This window comes from Gymnoscopelus braueri, assembly GCF_963280865.1.
Source record: "Gymnoscopelus braueri genome assembly, chromosome: 6".
Classification (NCBI taxonomy): Eukaryota; Metazoa; Chordata; class Actinopteri; order Myctophiformes; family Myctophidae; genus Gymnoscopelus; species Gymnoscopelus braueri.
Window position 1 is genome coordinate 54434038 of NC_137607.1, and position 24641 is coordinate 54458678.

The 24641-nt window shown below is 42.2% G+C and overlaps 2 protein-coding genes across 4 annotated transcripts in view; both read left to right on the forward strand.

Moving 5' to 3' along the window:
* rgl1 (ral guanine nucleotide dissociation stimulator-like 1) overlaps window positions 1-24641 on the forward strand; it is a 174575-nt gene that overhangs the window by 98042 nt on the left and 51892 nt on the right. The gene's annotated exons all lie outside the window — the stretch shown is intronic.
* sema6bb (sema domain, transmembrane domain (TM), and cytoplasmic domain, (semaphorin) 6Bb) overlaps window positions 17622-24641 on the forward strand; it is a 187653-nt gene continuing 180633 nt past the window's right edge. For 2 of the 3 annotated variants that reach the window (XM_080431392.1, XM_080431394.1), the window contains exon 1: window positions 18572-18700. The gene's annotated coding sequence lies outside the window, so the exon portion shown is untranslated. Of the gene's footprint in view, window positions 17862-18571; window positions 18701-24641 lie in introns of those variants that run through there. The other variant, XM_080431393.1, reaches the window with a different exon arrangement.

Consider the following 24641-nt stretch of genomic DNA (forward strand, 5'->3'; position numbering starts at 1 on the left):
ACACCCGGTTGAAGTTCATCCATGACCGTCGTGTATCCAAATATAACGTCATAGTGTGATCATCATCGCACAAATCATGAGTCCGTGTGAACAAATGATGGTAACTACTGGATTGGCTACCGTCTGTCAATCCGAATGATCGCTAGCCTTTCTTTATTCACCCACTTCACTTCACTTCATCTTACTTTAAAGATCATACAGGATGGCATGTTTTCTGCAATTGCCCAAATGCACCCCACGAGGGCAGTCTTGGCATGCCCATAACTCAGTTTAGCTGTCTGCTGCACACAGGTAGCCTGACTATAATCAGCCTGAAGCAGGATGAGTCCACTCAGAGAGTGGGCGGTGTCTATGGTCTGGAACCAGGCTAGCACAGAGGGACAGGGGGGTTCTTGCTCCTCCTGCCTGCCTGGGATGAACTCAGGACATTTTATTCACCTGTTTCCTAGGCTGTGTGTTTTCCACTTCCTGTCGGATTTCATTGGATATCATTAGTCATCTGACCAGTTTCATTGGATTTCATTGGATCAAATCGACAGGAAGTGGAACACACACAGGAAGTGAAAAGCCTAGGAAACAGGTGAATAGAGGAGATAAGATAACAACATCCAAACTGCATGGCAGATAACCTTAATAAACCTATTACATGCATCCGTTTGTGGTCTTTCCTTTTCAGAATAGGCTACCTACACATTCTCAGAAATAGGAAAGGAGAAAAGGCTACAGCAGTAGAACAGTAGGCCTAAATGCAGTGGTGGACAGTACATTTACTTGAGTACTACAGTACTTTAAGGTGGCATAATTACACTACGAGATAATCGGGGTAAAGAGGGTTGTTTTGTAGTGTAAGGCCAGCTTTAGTATGTTTTTTGAGTTGGCGCTTTGTACTTTACTTGAGGGTTTGTATTTTTGAAAACGTATGACTTTCACTCCACTACATTTCAAAGACAAATATTGTTCTTATGACTCCACTACATTTCTAAGAAAGGAAAAAATTGCACCTCAGCCTATAGTGCAGATCTGGAAACGCACAAACGTGTTGCATCACAAACGTGTTGCATCACAAAGTGTCGTGCGCTTTGTAGATCTGCTATTCTTGCAATTGATATTTTTTGAAAAGTTCTGAAAAATCTTTAACGTGTCATACGCTGCGTTGTATGTTACTGATAACATACGGTAAGGCGGCAATCTCTTGTTGCCGCCTTGTTGTAAGGGTGGCGGGACTTGAGTCTGTTTGGAGGCTCTATTTCCACAGTAGTGTTGTGCGGGATGTGCCAGTCATGTATCTGGGCTTTCCTTGCTAGCTTAATTTAATGGTTGCAGCCTCTCGTTGGAGGCCGGCCGGGGCAATTCCTGCAAGGACTGGCAGGTAGGAACAATGCAAATATGTTGGGAATTCTGCGGTTGTTCCATGTTCTTTTTTGGTCAAATTAAATTCATGTGACATTACGGTTCTTTATCAATTTAAAAGCTCTTCCCTGTTTGCCGGGTATCCTCAACACAAGTGGCCCACGCTATAATTCTATTTACAGATTCCAATTCCCTAAACTCCTCTATTTCATTAGGGGAGGTTTTCATTAAATAAACCATTAGAGTTTCTACTACTGTATGTGTCCTTTTGTATTTTCTTAGCCTCTAGGCTCTCTAGACAAAAGAGGCAGAATACTCTCCCAATACCATCAGCACTCCACTGAATTGGCCTAGCTATAATGGGTTTTTATTTATTTATTCTTAAAAACGTATTTCATCAGTTTTGAAATGTATGCCATACGTGTCAGATTTGTTGTTACTACTCCAGGCAGGGACCATGAAAGTAAACATCTGATAGTGGGGAATAATATTGATAAATGAGACAGGGAACATAGCCTACTGTAGATGTGTTTCCTGGAGCACGTCAGCGTGAGACTTTTCCAAGTGGAAAGTTTGATAATTTTATGAATTTGAATTTAATGTGCTCCCATTGGTGATTAGCTTTCCCAAACCCACACGCACACGCACACGCACACACACACACACACACACACACACACACACACACACACACACACACACACACACACACACACACACACACACACACACACACACACTCTCTCTCTCTCCCAACACTGAGGGGTTACCAACATGTGCCCCGAAGGCTCTCATCTGTTCCTCCTTAACTCTTAACTCCACTGCTCCACTGGATCAGTTGATTGGGGCCAAAATTGTTCTGGATATTGAGTAATTGAAGATTAGTAGATAACAAGAAAATCACTCATCCCTTGGAGAAAATGATCACTCTGACTCACCCACTCTCTCTCTCCTTCTCTCTCTCTCTCTCTCTCTCTCTCTCTCTCTCTCTCTCTCTCTCTCTCTCTCTCTCTCCTGCCTGGAGAGAGAGATACCAATCATGATAAGCACAGAAAACCAGTATCTTGACCTTGTTTTCCATGAAGTAAATAATAACTGCAGATGATCTCATATGTTTTGCTTGGTGATAGTACCACTGAATCAAGTCCACAAACTATTAACATTCAAAATAGAGAGTAGCTTTTTAAGGAAATTGTTTACTCTGTTCACAAATAAGACAATTCAACCAGTATAGCAGTATAAGAGTAAGAAAGTCAAGCTTGATATAATTGCAATGTAACTGACAATACAAAACATATGATTTAAAGTGTAGGCCTATGTATGCCACAGAAAAAAACAACTTGAAAGTGAACAGAAAGAACCTGCCTGAAACACTATCGATGCTTCAAGGACTTTTGAATTTCAGGTATAACTCAAGACTATGGAGCTTTATGTGTTTCTACACATAAAGATTAATTGTTTCAATAAGATATCCATTATCATCAAAGAGCGAGTTAGCCAGGATGTGGTCTTAGCAAAAGCAGTGCTACAATTATACTGTAATGAAAACCATTTGCTCCGTTTCACGTTAGCATGCATAACAGATGTCTCAGGTGTGCTGAGTGCGTGGGGATAGTTTCAAAAACATTTATTTTGTCTTTCCTCAGATTGTTTCCTTCCTACAAACTGATGCTGTTCGGTGTCTGTAAGGTCAGAGGCCCCGATCTACAGCAATTACTGTCCAGCCTTTCATATCTGACCGATGCGGCTTGATTTCATCTCGACACGGTAACTATCTGCGCTTCGCCATTGATGGGAATCTTATTTCCAACATCCTGCAACAAATTTCCGGAGGCTTGCAACATCAGGTATCAGTAACATACAACACAGCGTACGACACATCCCAAGGTTGAAACTTGATATGATCTTTTGCCCCTGTGATATACTGCCCAATAGCATATTAATAAGGCGTAACCTTGGACAAGCCAGTGCAGTAGTTGTAGGCTACATGAGCAGGAATATACTCCATCATGTGGAAATGCTATCAAGAGAGAGGAAGTTAACTATGCATCACATGCTGGCAAGCGTAGTGTATGACATCAGCAATGTTGCTCCTCCACTGAATTGATCAGAAAATCATGATATGGGAGACCTTTGCTAGTCCCGCAGGGGGAATTGAGTTTCAGCTTCACCCAGCTGATGGCTGCTCAGATGGTTGTGATGGGGGCTCAGGGAAGAGCAGTTAGGGGTTAAGTGTCTTGCTTAGGGACACTTTGTCACAGGGACATGGGCCGGGATGAGAACCGGTGACCTTTTGATTAGCAGACAGCCTCTCTACCCACTAAGCTACAGCTGCCCATGAAAAAGGGACTGATGGAAAACCAATGATTAAGTGTAGGTTTGTCAATGATTTGGTGCTGTATCATGGTTTACGTTCTCTAGATTACTCTCTTTTGTTGGACTGACTAAATATTTCTTGAACATCCTGATAAGATTGCATTCAAAAAGCAATAATAAAAAGCATACAAATTTGAAGTTTCTTTCTCTGTCTGCCTGCGTCAGACCGCCTTTGTTCTCCGCTGCTTTATTCCTATCTGTCCACGTTCAAAAACAAAGTAGACAAAGGAGTGAAAAACTCTTTTAATTACGTGCACCAAAGGGCATAACAAATGGAACATTTCAAGGATCTATGAGTATATCGATGCTCTTTTTCAAAATGAAAGCTCATATAAGTCATTAGCTTCACACATTTAATGGCTTGTGTGGGTAACTATCTTAAGTCTTTTGGGGAAAATTGCCCTACAAGGAAAGCTAAATTGGCTACAGATATTTTATGACCCCTGTGCCTTCAGCTCGAAACATATTGGCAAGATGATTTGTGGCGTACCTCTAGTGGACTTTAAAAAAAACATAATATAAAGGAAGATTTGTAGGCTACTGCTGGACTACACAATATGAGAAACTCCAGGGCGCAGCTCGAACATATATAAGTAAAAGTACAAATAACAAGAAAGGAATTTAGAGGCCGACAGAAAAGGCATTCAAAAGTCATCACGTTTGGAGGGACTTTTATGCTGTTTTCCTGGCTTTCCTCTGTGTATTCTAGTGAGGTTGCTTCACCCCAGGGTCCTGCCAATGGGTCAGCAGCCATGGCGGAGGTGCAGTTGAAGCATGCAGGAGATGACTGGCCTTGAAATATTCATGGTCTTTCAATGTTGTGACTGTATACGTTTTGACAGTGATGGCCTTCCACTGTGTGACCCATTCTCAAACAAAAGCGTTGATGTGCTGCCATTAGTTGCGGCGAGGCAGCGCGTTTTCCTTCCTCGTTCCTCGTTCCTCTCTTTGTTTTGATTATCCTTTTCTCCATCATCTGTAAATTGCATATTGATCCTGTATCCCCTTTCCCTCACTTTTTTATAATAGTCTATTCCACATTTTTCTCCCCTATGCTCTTCTTCTACACTTTTTCTAACCACCTTACTTTCCTTCCTCTTCAAATCAATCTCTCCTCTTCATTTTCAGTCCTTCACCGTTCTCTCCAATCCTCACTTTTCTAAACTACATTCTTACTGGCATATTGCTGACTCCCCTGTCACAGAAATAAAGGGATCTGGACTGGCTCCACTAACTAAGTTAACTACCGGGATCAGCGATGGATATCTATTCAGATAACCTTGTGCCTCCTGATGGAGGCATTTCTTTTCACCTGACAGCAAGTTTCACTGAGAGAGCATGACACGCATGGAGCTTCACGTTATCTTCCTTAGTTCCCCTCCCAGCTGAACAGGCACCTTGACAAACAAGGAGGGAGTCCCTAGTGCAGTGACATGGGCCCAACAAGATAAATCACAGTTGTAAACACATTTGTACGTAACAAACTAGTTTGACACGCTTACTTGAGAAAAACGCACCACATATGCTGTGTGGGAGCAGGCAACTTCCTGGACCTTACATAAATAAAAGCTTAGAACTGTACTGGACAGTGTTTAATGCCTCCAAATACAAATCTAGGGTCAGATTTACAGATTTTTGGGACTAATTGTGAAAACCCAAACCGGATCCCGAATCAGCAGCCAGACAATTTAGCAAATTCACGCACGTTTTTGTGATATGGCAAAATTATCATGTGTGTGGGCATGTTTGCCATTATTGATCGTACGTCGTACCTGCCTCAACTCCGACAATTCCAAGTGCTTGTCAGGGTGGTGGGGGGGGGGTCTCCAGTTCAAATATGATTCTTTTTGGGGGTCGTGGCCTGAATAGGTTGAGAATCCCAGGTACAGAGGGTAAAATGATCGTACAAATAGGGCGACACTGTGTAGAAACGAAGGGATTGAGCTTCTCGACCGTTGAGGCGTGTTGGCACCGTTGGCGCGTCTCGTCGTGTTCAATTCGTTCAACACTTGTGAACTTTGATTAGGCGTCAACCAATAGGAAAGAAGCACGTGGTTGACCTCACTTGGAAGCTTTTTCATTTGTGGCTTTGTAGTTTTCAGTGAGCCAACCAATCCAACGTAAGTCAACAAAACTACACACCAAATCAGCACTGGCCACAATCTGCAAGACGACGCTAATTGGCACATTTGACGGCTCGCCATAGGTTGGCTACTCCCCTTCAGACAGGTATGTATGACTGACCGACTGTACCCTAACACCTAAATGAAACACAGCCAATGTTATTACCCTCAGTTGTGTTTATCTATCAAAATAGCTTCTGTGAAGAGGGTCTATTGTTTTCATTGGAGTGCCCGGCCAAGCTCTAAGCACCACTTGATTATAAATTCTCCTTTCATGCAATTAGGTTGTGATAATATTATAACTACAGTCTCATTTTCAGAGAGTTACAATGTAGAGAAATAGAATAGCCATTTCATTTTCATTGCACTCTGTTCAACAGATGAGACAAAACACAGAACGTAACCAAGAACAACAACAAAAAAAGGAAAACAAAAACAAACAAAAAGAAAGTAGATTAATAAATAACCAAGAAACACTGGGGCAAAGTTTACATCAGAGTATCTGAGGTGCTCACCTCAGAGAAGGAGTAATTCCATAGGATCAGTCTGGGTCAAGGGATGTCAGGGTGTTTATGAATGTGATTAGCGGTTGCCATCTATCATAAATATTGGCAATTGAGCCTTGGAGAGTACTTTACCTTTTCCGATGACAGAAATGACATTAAGTGCTTGAACCAGGAGGTGGTGGATGGTGGGCTTGGGCTTTTCCAGAGCAGGAGGATACGTCTACGGGCTATGAGTGAGGCAAAGGCTACAATGTCTAATTCCTTCTTGGAGAAACTAGCAGGTGTGAGGGGCACCCCAAAGATGGCTTAAAAGGGACATGGTTCTAAGTTGATATCTAGTGTCGAAAAAACAAGACCAGAACTCAGCCAGCTTGGGACAGGAGAAGAACATATGGGTATGATTGGCAGGTGACAAGCCACACCTATGACAGGTGTCACTCGTCCCTGGAAAAAGGTTGCTACGTCTAGCTTTTGTAAAATGAACCCTGTGTAAGACCTTGAACTGAATTAGACTGAATTAGAGCACATGAGGATGTATTATTGACCCTTAAGACTGCCTCTTCCCACTGTTCATGGGCCAAGTCGAGCTCAAGCTCCGCTTCCCATTTACGTAGCCCTCCCTGCAAGAGAGAACACTTTTAGTGATGATATAAGATCATATAGGATCGAGATCCTGCCTTGTGCCTTGGGAAGAGAGATTATTTTGTCAACCACTGAGCCTGTTGGGGACTGAGAAAAAGGTGTAAAGTGGGTACAAGCGTAGTCGCGGACCTGAAAATAACAAAACAGATGAGAATGGGGTAAATTAAACTTAGCACAGAGAGATCTTTGAAGGAGGCAAATGAGCCCTCTAAATATAAATCTGAGAAACAGGCCAGACCTATCTCTCTCCATAAGTAAAAAGCTGTATCTGAGCTGGATGGTTTAAATAGGTGATTGTTGCAGATCAGGCTGCGCGGAGAGGCGGTCTTAAGCCTAAAGTGTTTCCTAAACTGGTTCCAGATTTTCAGTGTGGAGAGTACAACTGGGCTCTTTATATGATCAGGACAACGAGAGGTCAGGGGGGCACAGAAAAGCACCATCAAAGATGACGGACATGCAGAGTGGCTCTCCATTATGCACCAATTGAGATTAGCTGAGTTATACCAATTTTTAATTCTCTAAAGGTTTGCTGCCCAGGTTTGGGCAATGCTAGACCACCTTCACTTTTGCTTTTCTGGAGAAGCACTCTGCGTGCAGAGAGGGGGGGGGGGGTCAAATAAGGCACATGTTGACTTTTGGGGAATATGAGTTACGATTCTGACATAACTCGGATGGTGCTGAGTTGGCTCAAGCGGACTTCGCAAAGTTCAGCACGGTGGTGCCTCTACTCCCGTGGCTCAAGTCCGCTTGAGACGGCGCGTCTCCATCGTTTTAACAGTTTTTTTGTCGGACTGTTAAAATCTCTGAGAACTGGACTTCCGCATTCCTGGAGTGCGGAAGTGCCCGGCAAGGCACCGTTTGACTGAAAGGGTACCCCCTTCAAGTAACCATTTGACATTTGGTCAATAAGTCACAATATGACTTTTGAGGGTGAGACCGTGTTGGCTCACGACACATTGCACACAATGTGAGCTTGTAGATCAGCTATTATGGCTATTCTATTTTTAATTCTGTGAGTGTGTGTATGTGTTAATGTCCTTGGAATGTGGCTCTGATACTTATGGTCATAGGCCAATTCTTTCACTCCTATAATATCCTGCTGTGTTGTTTGATCTGTGTTTATTATCTGTTTATCACATCCTGTCCAAAGTACTGTAATAACTACTATAGTCATAAAATGTGATAATAGCCCTTCCATGACACTTCTTATGTAATGGCTGGTCTTCTCTTCACAAATGCACCGACTTATACATTTGCCTTAGTTTATAATCAATCACAGTAAAGAGATTATGTAAAATGTTTGTTGAAGTATTATTGAAGCACAACAGGAAAATCAGTTTTCATTTGTTTATCTCTCATTTATGCATGGCATTTAACTATTCTGTCCAGAATATATTCATAGAATTTTGTAAAAAAATAGAACGTTTTACAACAATAATTTCCAAATCAAACCAATCATACCGTAGATGAAGCTCTATAAAAGATCATTTCTTCATCATCAAGCACACACTGATGTTTCGTGCATGGATGCTTTATACGTTTTCTTAAAATGAATCGACTAGTTCTGTTTCTAACTAGAAATTGGAAATTACTCTTCTATATTTTTATCTTTCTTCTTAATATGTTTAAAGTGCATTGATTCACAATGTTGCTGGTCTGGTGAGTCTGTACAGCTGTTCACACAATTCACATGAACAACTACATTTTCATGTGTATTTTCTTTCATTTCATGTATTTACTGTACCTTGGTAAATACTAGAAAGTGGTCTCAATGGACAATGAGGGATGTTGAAATTACCCTTTTAGCTCCTCACCACTGACGGCCCTTGAAGGCCTCTGATGCTGTAAGGCAAAGTTAAGAGAATTAGGAAGAGTCAGATTTACATCTAACATTAATAATATTCTCTCTGCTCTTTTGGTTTCCTATCTTGGGTGACAGAAAGGGTGTTCTATGCCCTTTACCTTATTCCCATGTATTTTAAAGATTAAAAAGAGTATTCTCCATCAAAGGTCATAGATTCTTTTTTTCTTTCTTCTTTTTGCTAAACTTCCTCACTTTCTTATCTGGCTCAGGTCGGCTGCTTGCCTGCCTCTGAGACACTGAGTGGGATGAAAGGAAAGGAAGAACAAAATGCTTATTGTTTATTTATTTATTGTCAGCATCCTTTTCTCTGCAAACTTTGACAGTAGATGAAATGGAGTTTTTTCTTTTCTTTTCTTTTCTTTTGCAAAGCTGTTCAGTGCAATATTGTGCAGCTAGTCTGGGGACTAGAAGTTATAATATAGTGTTCTGAGAACTGGCTGCATTAAGTCCCTTCACCCTGTATCTATACTGCAGTGGCACTATAGGATTCTCTGAACAACTCTACAGTATACGTATGGGGGGGTGGCAACAGGGCATGCGCACACGCGCACGCGCTCGCGCACACACACACACACACACACACAGACACACACACACACACACACACACACACACACACACACACACACACACACACACACACACACACACACACACACACACACACACACACACACACACACACACACACACACACACACACATACACACATACACACATACAGCACACACACAGTCACACACACAGTCACACACACAGTCTCACACACACACACACACACACACACACACACACACACACACACACACACACACACACACACACACACACACACACACACACACACACACACACACACACAGGAGTTTTTGAGCAAATCTCTATCAAAAAGTAATTTCTCACTTTTCCTGTCCTAGGTGTCTCTTCTTATCTTCAGTAGCAGTGGAGGATAAGGTCAACATACAGGATGTCTTCAGAGCAGTCGGGAGAATGCAACAGGAACATGTACCTATAAAGGGAAAATTACGTATTCTGCAAATAACCCCTCATTAGGACTGATAATGATGCATCTTTTAAAAATATTGCTGAAAGGTTCACATCAAAGCATATTGAAACCGGCAATGAATCTAGTGTACATATTGAGACCTTTAAAGGTAGGATAAGTGGTATTTTTTGGTCAAAACAAAACGTTTTTTGGTAAAAGGTTAAAGCACTATATTCTGATAGTAATCATTGCTATAGAGTGTGTGTGCAGTAACAGGGGTCTCCATGTCTCTCCAGCTCTTTAATAAATAGAAAATACATTTTCAGGTAGGTCACAAAATGTCAGCCAATCAGGAGAGAGTACCCATTTATCAGCTTCACTTTTATAGTGTTCCAGTTCCAATTGTGTCTGCTCATTTCTTTGTGGCATCACTTCCAATTTCACTTGTTTCGTCTGTATCTGAGTTCTCTATCCTGATTGGATAAAATTAGTATCCTGACCTGAAAATGCATTTTTCTGTTTAATAAAGAGCTGGAGAGACGTGGAGACTCCTGTTACTGAGCAAACACTCTATAGCAATGAGTACTATCATAATATAGAGATATTTAACACTCATTTCAACCAAAGAAAATCACTTACCCTACCTTTAACCACTTGAACCCCAGCAGCCCTGTGGAAAGACTGGTGATGCGAGGTTACAGCATCCCTAGTCTGGGGAGAACATTTGGTGAAAATAGCAGATCTACAAGCTCACAACACGTCACAACGCGACACGTTGTGAACTTAGATGGAATATTTTCAGCTAAGATATTTCATGTATAGGGAAAAGGGGATGGGGCCTAATATAGACCCCTGGGGGACCCTGCATGGTCAACGAAGTACATAGGGTTTCAAACAAAACATGTTTTGCTTTAAACCCTATTTGTAGGCCAGATCGAATGTCATCAAAATAGACTTGTTGTGTCTCTCAGGAGTTGTAATCCCACAGGTCTTCTTAACTATATGAGACATGTATACTGGATATGCGTATGAGAGAGAGAGAGAGAGAGAGAGAGAGAGAGAGAGAGAGAGAGAGAGAGAGAGAGAGAGAGAGAGAGAGAGAGAGAGAGAGACACAGACAGACAGACAGACAGACAGACAGACAGACAGACAGACAGACAGAGAGACAGAGAGACAGAGAGACAGACAGACAGACAGACAGACAGACAGACAGACAGACAGACAGACAGACAGACAGACAGACAGACAGACAGAGAGAAACCCAGGGCATGAGTGAAAAGAACTCATCAATATTCCAGTGTTGCTCAATCTACTGCGCTGCCTGAATAATGATGCCAGGGACTGAACCACGTCCTCTGATGTAACCACAGTCAACCACTACGTTGACTTTAGCAGTGCCTACTGGAGGAACACAATGCTCCCTGAACGGGAAAATAGACTTTCTGAGTGCAGATTTTAGCAGTTAATGCAGCTGTGTGAAAAAAGTTTGGAATTGCTTGCAGGTGCTGGCAAGTTCAAGCTTTGTAAATCTTTTCATGGACTAAATTGAGTGAAACTGTTATAGGTCAGTTGAAAACTAAGTGTGGCCAAAATGGCTACTTTGTTTTTGCTTTTTTTTATTCAAAACTTTTCATCAAATGACAATATGCCAAAACACACCCTTATATATATACCCTTATTTAATTTTCCCACAAACATAGGACCAAATACACTAATCCAGGGGTCTTCAACGTTTTTCAGGCCAAGTACCCCTTAGCTGAGAGAGAGATGACACCCCACTACATATTAGATTCATCATGTTAAATGTATATTTTCAGAAATTTAAGGACTTTGTAAACTTTGGCTCGGTACTTGGTTTGCTCTTTTTCCCCTATACATCAAACCCATTTGCCGATAATAGCCGATCTGGTCTGCGACGTGTTGTGAGCTTGTAGATCTGCTATTTTCGGCTAATTTCCCCCCAGAATAGGAAAGTGGTTAATGTTAAAATAAAAACATAAGTCCATATCATAAGATTTGGCGCCCCCCCTGCGATATCTCTGAGGACCCCCTAGGGGTCCCGGACCCCCTGTTGAAGACCTCTGCACTAATCAATAGACTGTACACGGCAAAATCTGAGAGGTCCAGTTTTACACTCTCACTTAAATGAACACTCATAATTTTACTGTGTACTGACTTATCTTCTTATTAGATGGCATCTATATTAAGATAGTGGATATGAGGACAGTGAACTGCACTGTACATAAGGCACAATCCCACAGGCCTGTAAGTCATTATTTCTGTAATTAATTATTCATGAGTAGGCCTACTTTTACTCAAAATTCAAGGGCAGATTCCATAGGTCTTTTAACCACAAACATCATGTAGTGCAGTATTATTGACTGACACTGGCCTACACACTATGTGCGGGTCAGGTTCCCCACCCCGCCACGGAACCTAACCCGCCTCAACCCACCCCGTGAACCCATATAAATCTATGGCTCAACCCGCCCCACGACCCGCGGTGGGATTTTAAAAAAAAATCATCATCATAATAGCTCAGATTTATATAGCGCTCTTTTAAGTACTCAAAGTCGCTTTAAATGTCTACAGTAGCACAACATTGTCATGGGCTAAATAAACAAGCATGTTGTTCAAAATATATATATATTTTTTTGCGTGTGAGAGCGGCTGACCCGCTCACCCACAGCCCGCATAATTAGTGTGGTTGCCCTAACAGGGCAACCAGACTATAGTAATCTTCACACTTTATTATTATTCTAGATAAACTTTATTTTGAACCGCATCTCCTCCCACAGTTTATTTTTCCCAATTTAGTGCTATATGTCAAAATGACCGGCCTCACCGGGAATCGTGTGCTTGTATTTTGCTAAGAGATTGGTTACATAGGTTAATTGATATTGATTTATTAGTGCATTAAATTTCCCCATCCGCTTTAATGGAAAAGTGAAAAAACTCAAATTCAAGTATTTTTTTTCTCTGAAACCGTAAAAGCTAGAGTTACCAGATTTGGTGGAGAGGTTCATGATTTAGTCCGAAATTATTTAAAAAAAAATTACACCAGTCGGCTTCATGGTGGCGCTATAACAGCCCACTTTACGTTTTGGCCTATAACTCTTGAACCGTAGGTCCTAGAATAAAATCGTTCCCCTAGATTCCTTGGGTCATGACGCAACTCCCCATATAGGCCACGCCCATTTGCGTCAGGATAGATTTTCCGCCATTTTGAATTTTCTTCAAAACACACTTTTAGCTCCTCCTCCCACATATTTTGTCCAAATCTCACAAAAATCGGTACACATGATCTCTGGACCCATGCGATAAACACCTCCAAGCGGAATTTTGATAGTCCATACTGTTCGTCCGTAATTGGCTTCCAAATGTAGTGGGAGGGGCCTGTTTTATAAAAAATGCAAAAATCACGGACAGAACGTCCGGTCCATCCCAAATTTGAATCACATGTCGAGTGTGGTTCACTCAACAAATCCCCAAAAGCATTTCCACTTTGATCCATAGGGGGCGCCACAGATGCGCAAAATGTAACCGCTTGATGCAAAAACATGATTTTTGGGGGATCAGTTATCTCAAAATGAAATACAAGTGATCTCAGGAGTGACATGACGATGTCATTGGCCCGCTACATTTGTGGGAGGGGCCTGTTTCTTTAGTGGGAGGGGCCTATTTCCTCAAATCAAAACGGCACATGTCACGAACGCGGGATCCGATCGGCACCGAATTCGAATTGCATGTCGCGTGGCCTCCGACGGTATTCCTCCAGGCGTATTCCTCGAGTCCCCGCGGCCGCGACCCGCGACCTGCGATCGGCGTCGGCGCAACCACACTTTGCAATTTCCCAGAATTGCGACGCGTCTAGTTGCCTAGTTGTCTAGAATCCTGACTCGACCACCCGCGCCGCGGTTACGGGTCGGCCCGCTCATCACTACTACACACAATATCAGTCAATGATATATCAGTGATCAGGCAGACACTGTATTTCATAGCTGTCTGGTAGAAACCTTGTATGTCCATATTTCATCTTCTATTAGGTAATGACACTCTACACAAAATACTGCAAGGTTGAAAGTGGTTAACTTAAGTCCGTCTATGGGTTTTATAAATATTTAACCAAACAGCGACAATTTGTGAGGTGCTGGCGAAATATCCATATCTACACAGAAAACAAACAAACATCAACATGAATACTTTTCAGTATGTCTGCGAGACAATTGAAATATCAATGCAAAAGCTGTGTAGAAATGTGCAGGCAGGCAGTCTCGAACTGTATTTGTAGTTATATTGGGATTGCATTGTTTTTTTGTTTGTCTGCTGAAAACCCAAAGCTGATTTATTATGCACAACATCTCATGCACAAGCCCATACTGTAACACTGTTGCAATTAGGTTTGGTTGGAGAGATAGGCTATTGGGAGTTAATGAGTCTGAATTATTTTAGCTTTTGTGTTAATTTAAGCTCAGTGAAATGATACGGATCTGAAAATAGCAAAGCTGTAAACCTCAGGGATGGGTACTGCAGGGAAAATATAGTTTTCATGTTGATGAGTTATTTAGAGTGAACAGGACTATTTTGAGTTTTTAATAAAAACACAGTTTTAACTACTACAGAAAACACAACCTTCCTGTAGAAATAAATTATATCCAGTTGATGGGTTCAGTCGAGTTGATTGGTTGGCTGTTACTCTAGGGCTAGGCTATGTCCTTTAGAAAAACTAGCTGTCATAGTTCAAACTATATTTACCACGGGCCTTTGACACAATTTACAAAGCATTGTAAATGTCTTGTATAAAGTTCTATGTTAATGACCTTCAGGTCACACCAAGTCATTGCTGTAATGTCATCACCCTGTGGTCCTGGGTCTCTCAGGCTTTGACCACCTGACACTGACAAACAGGAACATAAACTAGTTTCTGAGTAATTGTTTATCTACTTATATCCCATTGTCTTACATCAGATTGTTTCAGCTAAATTGCCTACTCCACCTGGTTCACTGGTTTGAAGCAAAACGAAAAGAAAAGTCTGAATCAGTCTTTGGCTTTTATTAATTGTGCCTGCCATGCCAATGGCAAAACACTTATTGTAATCCGTCAAACTTGATAATATAATAATAATAATAATATTCTTCCCGCAAAATTCGTCCCATAATGTCGCCCTCATGGTTGACAAAACCCCCGCAATATGTACATCAAAACGTGCGGCTCGGCCGGGACAATTGGGCTATTCAATTTCTTGCCATTACGTGTTACCACAGCGATGTAATACGCAAGAAACTACGCCAAAAAAAGTCCAAACCTCACTTTTGAGCCACATTATTCTGGCATACTGTTACGTAGAAACATGATTTAAACGTGAAACAGCACACAAGAACAGGTACTTTATCGTGGTTCAAACGGTATTCGAATTCGTCACACGTTTTTTCCGCAATCACGGTTAAAAGTTTGGGTGTTTTAAGCGTTCGAATCTAGAGTGTGTCGCACGAGCAAGCAGAGGGGAGCCAGAGCCTGAAATCAGCCCGGAAATCTTCCAAACAAATCGTTCTCACGGCCAAAATATTCACCTTACACGCATGTTTTTGGCCAATATGTAGCCATGCTTGTCTTCTTTCACACATTGTCAACAACTACCAAAGCACAGAGACGTACTGAGTGACAGGAGTTCACAAATGGAGTTTCATTGGCATCGATGTTAATTGATTTAAAATTTGGGCAATACGATGATTAGAAACACAATTCTTAACTCGCTCTTATAACCAAGTTTTTGATCGTACCAATTATATTTGTCTACACAGGCTTTTGTGAGCACCCCAATCAGTTTTTAAGTTGCTTGATTCAGTATTTAGATATTTGATATTCATTTTATCAGACACGCCCCCTTCCTATACAAACCCATTATAACTTCAAACTCCATTTTTAACATGCTAGATTCATCAAAAACACCCTGCCCTCCTAATACGCGAGGGGGGCGTGTTTTTTTGATTACTTTTTTCATTTATTTTTTTACATTTTTTTATTGTATTTTATTTTTTCATTTTCCAAAAAAAATATTAAAAATAAATGAAAAAAGTAATCGAAAAAACACGGCCCCCTCGCGTATTAGGAGGGCAGGGTGAGTCACCAGAACCAAGGACGGATGTTTTTGATGAATCTAACATGTTAAAAATGGAGTTTGAAGTTATAATGGGTTTGTATAGGAAGGGGGCGTGTCTGATAAAATGAATATCAAATATCTAGATACTGAATCAAGCAACTTAAAAACTGTCTGGGGGGCTCACAAAGGCCTGAGTAGATGATAAAATGACCAAAAGTTTTTTTGAAAGTGAAATATCCCTTTAAGTACATAGCCTACAATTTGTAAAAATACTTAAAAGTTGTTAAAATGAGTAAAAATATTTAAAAGTTGTTAAAATCAGTAAACAAATGCTTAAAAATAGTTTAAAAAATACTTTAAAGTTTTCAAAAAATAGTAAAAATACTTAAAAGTTGTTAAATGAAGTAGAAAATACAGATTTTTAAAAAATAGTACAATTACTTAAAAGTACTTGTAATGAGTAAAAACTATCAAAAAGTGCATAAGATAAGTAGAAATACTCAAAAGTACATAAAATGAGTACACATACTCTATTAGTCTATTAATGTACAGTATTTAGGTTAAAGTACTTAAGTAATCAAAGGGAGTTAAAACACTTAGCTAGAGGCAGGCACACATACAATTTCTTAGAAATAGTGTTTCTAGCTGTTACAGTGCCATTCTCAATTCCTCATTAAAGGAGAATTCCGGACAAATTAAGTGTTATCTTTGATGTCTCGTTACTCACCTACCGATGTGAAAAGTAGCGTTCTTTTTTTTCATATATTCCCCTGTCGTCATTTTTTAAACACCCTCCGTTGTTATAATGGGAGCGTGAGGGTTAGTGAAGTTCGTCTATTATAACCGACGCAATGTTATTTTTTTCTCTACTACGATTCATTGTAGAGTCTCATGATAGTCAAACATGCGCTGAAAATTCCTGCGAGCCTGCCGTTAATGGCGAACGATTTAACACTGGTTGCTTGTTTCCAGAATCTGGCAACACGAGTTGCCAGGTTCTGGAAGAAACAAGCAACCAGTGTTAAATCGTTCGCCATTGACGGCAGCCTCGCAGATAGTTTCAACGCATGTTTGACTATCATGAGACTCTACTATGAATACTAGTAGTGAAAAAAACAACTTTGCGTCGGTTATAATAGACGAATTTCACTAACCCTCACGCTCCCATTATAACAACGGAGGGTGTTTAAAAAATGACGACAGGGGAATATATGAAAAAAAAGAACGCTACTTTTCACATCGGTAGGTGAGTAACGAGACATCAAAGATAACACTTAATTTGTCCGGAATTCTCCTTTAACATAGCACAAAACAGGATGGTTTTATGGCTCGTCTTTAGCTTCTTCTTGGCCATTCTAAAAGTTTTCTATATTTGGCCACTGACTCAGTGTCCACTCTCCCAAGCTGAGTAATACTTTTGTCTAATTAAATCCAATTAGCCATCAATCAATTCCATTCCAGTCGCTGCATAACTCTGCTTCAGGTTTTGGCTCTGCCAGGGATTTGGAGAGTGTGTGAGGATGACAGCAGGGAGCAGTACTACTGGCACTGAGGAGAGGAGAGATGCTGTAGTGTTAGTCCAATCTACAGCTAGCAGTGCACAGAAACACTGTGATCCTCCCACCTGGCCAAAGTGCTGTACCAGAGTGTAGCCTAAGGTCTAAGGAGCGGGAACTATTTCATATAAAGCGATGAATGGGACCTTTCTCTCGGCTTAATCATCCCGAGTCTGGAGCTGATTGGAAGTGGGGCGAAAAATCCAGACAGAAGGAGACGAACACGCTTTTTCTTTCATAGAACGAGAGCAGAAGAAGTGGAAAAAGACGCAGCAATGACATCCTCCTACTGGCGAGAAGAGCAGCAGTCGTGCGCAGCAGACTCTCCGTCGAGCACAAAATAGCAGAACTATTGTGGTGAGTGTGAGGACACACACACACAGACAGAAGATTGATCACACAACTGGCCGAGGCAAAAAGAGAGGCAGATGTACTAAGGCTCATTTGCGAGCGTTCCAGCTGGTTTAGTGACAGCGGCCGTTGCTTGGATGGGTTGTTTCTGCAATCAGTCTCCTTTTCATCATAGATCGCAGCTTCCAGTCCAGCGATTTCCAAATTACTTGTGAAGTCCGCGCGGCTGTCTCTGTGTGTGTGTCTATGTGTGTGTGTCTGTGTGTGTGATGAGGGAGTATTGCTGCTGCAGAGCTAACGGGAATGCCATGTGTCGCCGCGCGACATAAGAAGCTCTTTGTGGGGTGTTTTTCACCGGGGGGACAGGTGGTGGTGCTGGCTGTGTGAGTGCCTGCGTGTGTGTGTGTGTGTGTGTGTGTGTGTGTGTGTGTGTGTGTGTGTGTGTGTGTGTGTGCGCGCGCGCGCGCGTGTGTGTGTGTGTGTGTGTGTGTGTGTGTGTGTGTGTGTGTGTGTGTGTGTGCGTGTGCGTGTTGAGATCATGGACACATTGGACACACAAGCCCTGAGACAGTTGTCTTAGGGATGTCAGGCCGGCGATCAGGGTCCGTTTTTTGCCAGAGACAGGTGCGACAGGGAGGAGTAATTCAGAGAAGCCCGTGTTACTGACGGATCGGACCTCTTTTCTCTCTCTCTCCTCTCGTTATCCTTCCTTACCTCTCGGATGTTTTTGATTCACTCGGACACACGTTGATTGAATTCGTGGTGGAAACGACAAGAACACGATCATTCAAAAGAAGTCCGCGTCTCCCGGGCGCACCTTTTAATAGGCGACAATCACAAGAAAGGTAAGTGATCAACCCCGGAGGGAGCTGTCCAACGTTTATTACGTTCTTTGAAAATAGCCGATCTACAAGCTCACAATGAGCTTATAGATCGGCTATTTTCCAAATAGCCGATGTTATACTGTAGGTCCGCTGTGGCTGGAGAGGAGAGGTGCGCTCAGGGAGGACAGGGGACACTCTGGATGGATGTGTGTCGCCCTGATGCTTTGGGGACATGGAGGTGACAGTTAAAAAAAAGGGACAAAAAGATGTAAGCAATTTAATCGCTTAAATTTTTTGGGTCCCTTTTTTCCTCTTGTCACTTTTTAACAGTTAAAGCCAAATGAAGTAATAGTAATATTATGCATGCAATGCAATGCCAAGTTCATCTATTTTTCTTGGGCTATAGCTGCGTGGTTTTGAGCTTATTGGGCTCTAGGCCTATGTTTCATTGTTTAATACTCACATTTCATACTGCGTAGCTTGCAGCCACGCATATTAAAGATTTCAGCCGGTCCCGAATCATAAGAGGCAATTTCATGATCAATAGCCCATATATTAACCTAATTGATTGGAAATCGACTGAGATGGGTTTGAAAATACCCATAAGCTTGTCATAGCAGATCTATAAGATCCCTATTCTGTTAAGAAGTAGCCTGTTATTATGATTACAATTTACAAATAATAGGCTAAATAGCCTATTCACCTGAAACGGACTATTTTGGGGGACTACATGGTTTATTTCTGTTTTTCCATCTTTTATTCATTTCCTATAGGTTACATTTTTCGTTTTTACTTTTATTTTATTTTATTTGGAGCATATCAGAAAATTGTCTATTTCAGTGAACAACATGTGAAAGAAAACAAGTGACTGTAATAGCTATCATGGATTGTGTGTGGGTGCCGTGCGCGCACGCGTATTTGATGGCTGTGTTATTGTGTGTGTGTGTGTGTGTGTGTGTGTGTGTGTGGGCGAGCGCGCGCGCGCTTTGTTCATGTCCACGCGCGTGTCTGTCTGCGTGCGCGTGTGTTGTGTTTATTTGATGGAATGACTGATTGGTGTCCAGTGACACTGCTGGTGGTTGTGTATGTGCCAATCTAAAATCCTACCCGCTGGGCCCCTGGTGTCCACACACACACACACACACACACACACACACACACACACACACACACACACACACACACACACACACACACACACACACACACACACACACACACACACACACACAATCCTGCCCTCAGGCAGTGGCACCTCTCTCTCTCTCTCACTCTCTCTCTCTCTCTCTCTCTCTCTCTCTCTCTCTCTCTCTCTCTCTCTCTCTCTCTCTCTCTCTCTCTCTCTCTCTCTCTCTCTCTCTCTCTCTCTCTCTCTCTCTCTCTCTGCTGCGCAGCAGCTGCTATCTTTACAGTACATTGAGCTACTTGGTCTGGTAGTGTCAGAATCACATTTGCGTTTTTTTTGTGTGAGGGGCTCCGAACCCTTCAATAGCTGGCTCCAAGTCTCCTAAAGTTTCTCCCATTTGGGATCTGCGTGTTTCTTTGTGGTCCCTGTTTCAAATTCAAATTGGCTTTCAGCTGTCTTTTGTCCAGCTCGGAGGTTTGTGGACTGGAAAGGGAGAGAAAAGTAAGTGAAGTCCCCAAGGGTCAGAGCATTCCTATAATGAGCCCTAGTGTGAGAGAGCAAAGACTAGAAGAGGAATGGGAGGGAGGGAGAGAGAGAGAGAGAGAGAGAGAGAGAGAGAGAGAGAGAGAGAGAGAGAGGAGAGAGAGAGAGAGAGAGAGAGAGAGAGAGAGAGAGAGAGAGAGAGAGAGAGAGAGAGAGAGAGAGAGAGAGAGAGAGAGAGAGAGAGAGAGAGAGAGAGAGAGAGAGAGCATTTAAAGACTTGTTGGTGAGAACCTAGATCCTGCTGGGGGAGCCACTGTGTCTACATGGCAAAAGCCTGAGTGTGTGTGTACTAACACTTCTGTCACTTGTACTGTGTAAATATGGCCACAACAAAAGATGCTTAAACACCTATTACCTCTGTGCGGTCCTCCCCGTTATGTTAGCCAGGGCCCAGGAAATTGGAATGCATGCTGCAGGTTATCTCTGGCCGAGTTCTAACGCTATGGACCAGAGCTAGCTGCAGGTTATCACTCTACATTCATACATAGTGGTTAGATGCTATCACACTGTAAAACCATTTGGTTACATTTGTTCACTCTCAGAGTAAAAGTATCACCCAGCATTTTACGGTGTACATGTGGACTATTGTAAACAATCTTTGTCCTTTGACTCTGCTTGTGGAGACTTTTTTGTTGAAGAGCCTATTCAATGTCAATATCTGTATAAAAACAAGTAAAAAAACAAACAAAGGGATATAAACACTGAATTTGAAAAAGCATTCCAAAGCTAGGGATGCACCATATTGAAATTTTGGCCCATAGTATCTTTATTTAAAAATGTTCCAACTTGCTAGCCTTGTGAAAGCTTCCTCTGGAAACACTGATTGAATCTGCAGCCTTCATCATCACAAAAGGCTTTTTCAGCTTCACATTCAGACATAATTATAGAAAACATTGCCGATGTTGGTCGGTATTGGCCAACATCGGCCGATACCGATATGATTACCGATTAATCGTGCATCCCTAATTTTAATACTATATAACTAACACAACTGGCACGGTTGTAGTTGGTATTCCTGCTCCTCCGTTGAGAAATTTAGATCCTGTGGTCAGTAAGACAACTTCTGGTTGACAAGTGGTATTGTATGAAGCTCAAAACGCAATACATCCTCCACCCAAAGAAGGCTTTATGCGTTAGCTCAGCAGTAGACATTCTGGCACTCACACACAGAGAGGACCCAGTTTCAAATCCCATGGTAGAACATGAAAGTAACGGATTGCATCATTCATGTAACTATTGAGAATGTACAAATGGAACCAAATGGACCCTTACGGGTCCATTTGGTTCCATTTGTACTCAGAGCTCATTTCCATTCTCAGAGTTAACTTAACACTGAGGAATTTGCTGCGTAGGTCTATGTGTTGAAAGAAAGGAGGCAGGGTTGAAGTTAAGACAAAAAGAAGAGGAGGATGAAAGGCAAGGTGATGTGTTCTGATCATTCACGTGTTGTTTCTTCTGTGGCGTGACAGCGTTGGAGTTGTGCCCTCGTCTCTCACACGCTGTCGTCCCCTTGTGGGCCTATCGCATCGCTACTAATTACACGCAAACCGTTATCACAGGGAATGAATTAGCAGACAACAAGAGGAAATACCTGTCTTATCTGATCCATCATCTGCTCCTTGTGCTTAAAAGGGCCAAAGGAGGAAAGAAACACGCTTTAACAGTTCTTTCCCCCACTGCACACAACAACATCCTCAGTGTTTCATTTACTTCTGAGAGTATACAAATGTAACCAATGTAACAACTGAGTTACATGTAACAAATGTGGGAGAGTTACACAAATAATAATTGTGAGTCAAATAGTGAGTCTAATATTTAAAGCCCTATTTAACAAGCTTGAAGATGTGATTTTTTTTGAAAATATTTGAAAAATGTTGCCTATTTGACATGCCCAGAATAAGGGAAATCAGGATGAAAGGGCTTAAATGGATAGTTCACCCCCCAAAATGACCTTTTTTCTATCGATTAGTCACCCCATGGAGACTTGAATTCATGGATATCTTTTTGTTTTTGTCGCATTCCTAAGCCAATAATTTGGTAGCGGTTCCGGTAGGAGATACAAAGAGTCTCCTTTGTGTCTCCTACCGAAACCGCTGCCTACCGGTCCGCTGGTCATCAAATTATTGACTTAGGAATGCGACAAAAACAAAAAAACATGGGGTGACTAATCGATAGAAAAAAATATAGTTTTTGGGTGAACTATCCCTTTAATGTCAATCAAGTAATTTTGACTTATTTCGTAAAATGGGGTTTGTTACTGATGTGAATTGAAGCATACTTTCTCATTATTCAATGTTTAAAAAAACCTATTGTGCCTCTATCCCCCCCCCCCACCCCCTCTTTTTTATTATTTGGATTGGATTTTTATAGCTTACCGCGGGCTAACCAGTATAAATAACCGGGCTGAAGCAGGAGGAGGTGCTATTCCTGCCAAAGTAAATGATTCATTAGCGGGTGGAATTGTGTTCAGGATCCAGGCTGTGTTCAGGGAGAGAGTCATGTACCTGGTGTCAGAGGAGCTCTTGTCTGGAACACTAAAAATCATTCTCTCAGCGGAGCAGTACCCACAGAAAAAAAACAAAACCCACTGACAGGCTTTACAAAGATAAAGCCCTAATGTAAGACCGGAGAAATTTCTGTCAATGGCACAATCCGGATAACAAGGCTCAATGTGTGTCCAGAAAACCAAAGGGCTTGTGCCATTCCAAGGCCCCTGTGCTGATGTCAGTTCTTTAGCCATGCCTTAGCTCTGTGCATTTCCTCACAGAGCCCTAACAAACTGCTCACTGGAGCTCAGCTAATCCCTGGCTGGCAGTGTCCAGTGATTTATTTATTAGGAAGTTACTTAATTTGGGGAGATTTGTGACATCCTTCAGTGTACACACATAGTTACTTAACCACTTAAACCCCACATGGTTAGGCGGAGTCCCTCAGGGCTCTATGCTAGTGTATTTTCAGTTTTCTGTTATTGTGGGGGCATTGAGAGCTTGTCGATTTGCTATTTTCTGCGAAAGCTTTCCCCATAATACGGATTTTGGGGTTTAAGTGGTTAATTTGGGGAGATCTGCGACATGCTTCAGTGTACACACACACACACACACACACACGCACACGCACGCATGCGCATACGCACATACCACTCATAACAAGTCCTTGACCGCTTTCATATGAAAATCGGAGTTGTCAATTCATTTGAGGGATTGTAAGTGTGTGTGGGTGTCTATAAGTCTGTGTCAAGCTGAGGAATGCTTGTTGCATTCTCTGTGTGTTGGCCTTTATGAGCACACGCAGCCTGTCTGCACCCATATACAAGTGTGATTCAGCGCTGTCCAGAGTTTGTTGAATAGGTTCCCTTGTTTTCACCCTGTGTTTTAAGCCCAAAACAGCCGCCCCGGCACCGTTTGCCTCAGAGCAAGTGTTGTGCCTGATGTGCTAAAATAACAGGTGCCCTTACACAACGCCTTAATCCTCCTCTCCACGCCACAGGGGGGTTACATCACCTGCGAGGGTCTGGTGCTGCCCGAGCATAGCATTTAATTGCATAGCTCCATGTGCTGTGTGGATTTGGGGATTGTGTAATGAAACAGACCATATTGCTATGTTAATGATTGTTGTTGCGTGTGTATTGCCATGCATCCAGTCTACAGCACAGACTTAAAGTCACCTTGGCTGAGCTATAGCCTGAAGCATAATATGGCTGAATGAACAGCATTCTAATTAAATATCACGTTTCTATGCCAAAAAAAGCAGGTTCCCAAACATGGGCTCAATTTCCATACTAGTATACTTCAATGAGTGTGTCCATTCTACGAGTTGTGTTTGTACGGGCTTTCACCAAACCAGGGCAGACTTGATTGCAAGCCTTGTCTTTACCAGAGCTGGCACCACATAGGACTGAGATTGACAGATTTATACCAATAGCATTGAGCTGCTGGGACTGGGGGCCTCATGTTAGACCAGGAAGCCCCTATTCTCTATCATCCTTTCTGTTCAACATTCCATCCTGATTCTTTTCCCTCTCCTTTCTGCCTTCCTATTTCCCCTCCCCTCATTACCTTCTCCCCCCACCACCACCCCCCCTGCCCTCTTTTTCCTCCTCTCTAACACCCCCCCCCCCCCCCTCCATTTCCCTGCTCTGGGCCTTGATGTCAAGGCCTCTCAGGCAGTGTGGTCTCTCTCTGGCTGTCAAGGAAAGGCCACTGCCCACTGGGACCCTGAATGGGACAAATTGACCGTAACAATGTTCCCACTTAGCATGTGGAGCTGGGATTATAAAGGGGAAGGTGAAAGGGA